This window comes from Carex rostrata, chromosome 23 (genome assembly GCF_964058835.1).
Source record: "Carex rostrata chromosome 23, lpCarRost1.2, whole genome shotgun sequence".
In the NCBI taxonomy this organism is placed as follows: domain Eukaryota; kingdom Viridiplantae; phylum Streptophyta; class Magnoliopsida; order Poales; family Cyperaceae; genus Carex; species Carex rostrata.
In genome coordinates this window covers 6,651,002-6,654,436 of record NC_135940.1, presented here as the reverse complement: position 1 = coordinate 6,654,436, position 3,435 = coordinate 6,651,002, and positions in this window count along the sequence as shown.

Genomic DNA, 3,435 nt, shown 5'->3' with positions numbered 1-3,435 from the left:
TGAAAAGTTGTATCTATTTTTGGAAAAAAACAAAAACTTTAAGTTATTTAATAATTGTTATTCAAAAAGAATTCTCAAAATAGATACAACATTTTATAAATTAAATGTCCTAGAAGGATCATAATATTTTCTGGATTACCTAGAAGTGACTTTTGAACCGGGATCAATAACTCAAAATCTAAGCATTTTTATTTTTTTTCAATAACACATAAAGAAATATACTAATTTTTCTTACAGCTACGAAAAATCCGACCTGAAAAATATTGATCCGGGTTATTTGTTGCAGTCTTTCTAATAAATCAAATTATATTATATTTCATCTATTTTCAAAGAAATATATTCAATATTTCTAATATTTTAATACAAAAAATAAAAAAAAATTGTTTTATAAAAAAAAAAAATGGTAAGACCGTATGGTCCCTACGGTCTGGAAAAATACAATTTTGGAGACCGTAGGGACCATACGGTCCTTATGATTTTTCAAAAAAAAAATAATCATATTGGTTTCTAATTTTCGATTTATTAATTATGGTTTATGAAAAAAAATTCTAAATCTTGTGGGAAACACCGAAAGGGACTGCTGGGTGCAATAGATGGGGCAACCGTGGGAGCCCCGGAAGCTTCACACTCAGGCACTCAGCATGGTGTAGGCGTCTTTCACCATGAAGGGCCACGTTGGCCACTGACAGCGACAGCAATAGCGAATAGGTACTTTGGGACCCACATAACACTACACGTGTCTGTCCCATTCAAATTCCTTCATGCCGACGGACACTCGCTGCTTCGACGGACTTGGGATCCTGTGTGACAGAGACTGAATACTACAATGTGTGGTGACTTATCAAAATTAATTTGGTGACGGGTTCCATTTTGAGATTTATACCATATTAAAATTGACGACTCAGATCTCGCTTCGGACGATTAGGCATTGCACTGGATCTGAATTTGTAGCATACATTGTTGTTTTTTTATATGTTGTGTTATTTTGTGATTATGATTTGAGTCTTATTTGTTTGAATCCTAACTCAAATTTTGAGTTTTCATTTGAATTGTCATATCAGTATTCAAATCAACGCACGAGCTCCTTTAACATTCCTACAAGAACATATAAATTTTAGTTACTTTAGGTGGTATGAATTCTGTATGCCCCACCTGTCAGGAGCATGCCACACAGTGTGATGTAGATATTTTGTGAAGAGAAAATCTGCATTTAATTTTATTATTACCTTTAATCTTTTTATGATTAGACCAAACTAGCCCATAATAACCATATTCCAATCTCTTTTGACAGCTGGTTTAGCATTACGCAATGGAAAACTTTGATCTTATCATGAGATATCGAATCGTAAATTATTTTAGTTATTGTTATAATTGTTTATGTTAGTGCATAGACCAATAAAGATTTTGGGATGGCCACACTTTCCGGCTCAGCTCGCAGCTTTTGGAGACAAAATTATGATAAATGATAGCAATTAGAGGAGGGTTCAATGCCTCATTTTTTTTTATACCTCATCATACCTCATATTTTATATCTTCATTTTTTTCATATTCAAAGTCTAAATTATCGATCTGAACCGTTCAAAATGATATCCATACTAAAATATGGTTAGGGATAAAATTTTATATTTTTTAGAATTTTTTTGCTATTTTTTAAGATGGGTAGAAAATCACTGTTTTTTGAATGGTTCAAAATAGTGATTTTGTACCTATCTTAAAAAATAGCAAAAAAATTTCAAAAAATATAAAATTTCATCTCCATGCATATTTTAGTATAAATATTTTGTTGAACGGTTCGGATCGACAATTTGAACTTTGAAAACAAAAATATAAAATATTAGGTATGATGATTTAATGAAAAAAAATGAGGCATTGGAACCCTCTAGCAACTAATATATGAGTTAACAATATAAACTAAGAACTAACAATTACCATAATTAAAAATAAATCAGTAAAAAAGATATATTTTTTTTAAGAACCCGCCTTAATTTCGTCCCAAACTGTTTTTATTATTGTTGCTACTAGAAACTTTTTCTTTATTTAACAAATGAACAAAATTATAAAAGTGCGGATTTATTTGACTAAGATTGATAATTTAAGTTTGTATAGGTGTAATATATACGGTGATAGAACTCGAATTTTTACGGAAATATGCATATTTAATTTATGTAAAAAATATATGCTAAAATTAATAAAATTTATTTCCTTAGAACTATCTCTTTTCATCTTTCCATGGAGGTAATTTAGACTAAGGTAATTAAATTGACACAAAACTTGATATGAAAAATCAAACGATAATCTTCCTTTATCCAACACAACCGACCAAAAACATCCCTCTCGAGGAAAGACTAGTCATTTTGAACAGTCTCATTAGATTTAAAAAGAAAAAAAAAAGGAAAAGAAAAAACACCAAAACTTATGTTCTATATATTATCATGAATTAAATCTAATACAAACCGTGTTGACTGCATCAAAGATTTAATTAAGTTCCTTTAAGATTAGCCGCAACTAATTAAACCACCAAATTAGGCGAGCTTTCTCATGTCATGTCAAGATTAATTAGAAATCTTGTTTCGTTTTGAAGTGAACACCGTGTTGTAAAGTGTTAATCGTTTTCCGATATGGGAGGTGTCAAATATCTATCAATGGGACAAGGTTATGTCGGTTGGCCTTATGCGCCTTTTCTTTTCAATTATAAATTAGACCGAAATTTTTAAAATTACCATTTTATAAAAAATGTTAAACCAAAACACCAGTTCTGGCTGTTTTTTACAAAAATCGCATGGCCGCTTGCCCTGGAAGCGGCCACATGGAGCTTGGCCGCTTTGGAGGGAAGCGGGCACCTATTATGGGCCGCTTTGGGGGCCAGCGGCCACTGTTCATTTTTTTTTTTTTTTGAAAACAGAATTTTATTTTTATTGTTTGTATTAAAATATTAGAAATGTTGAACATATTTCTTTGAAAATAGATGAAATACAATATAATTTGATTTATTAGAAAGACTGCAACAAATAACGCGGATCAATATTTTTCAGGCAGGATTTTTCGCGGTTGTAAGAAAAATTAATATATTTCTTTATGTGTTATTGGAAAATAATAAAAATACTTAGATTCTGAGTTATTGATCCCGGTTCAAAATTCACTTCTAGGTAATACAAAAAATATTATGATCCTTCTAGTACATTTAATTTTTAAAAAGTTGTATCTATTTTTAGAATTATTTTTAATATGAAAGTAATTTAGTATGGACAAATCAGGTTGTGACACATCATAATTATGATAAATTGGACCATCTAAATTGTGACGCATCATAACATATGCAAAGAAAGGTTTGCACGCCCATGCAATTGAGCCATCTAAAGTGTATTTACTTTCCTCTTAATGTGTAACACTTGGAAGTTCGGAACCTTTGATGACAAAAACAGAAATAGACAGGTT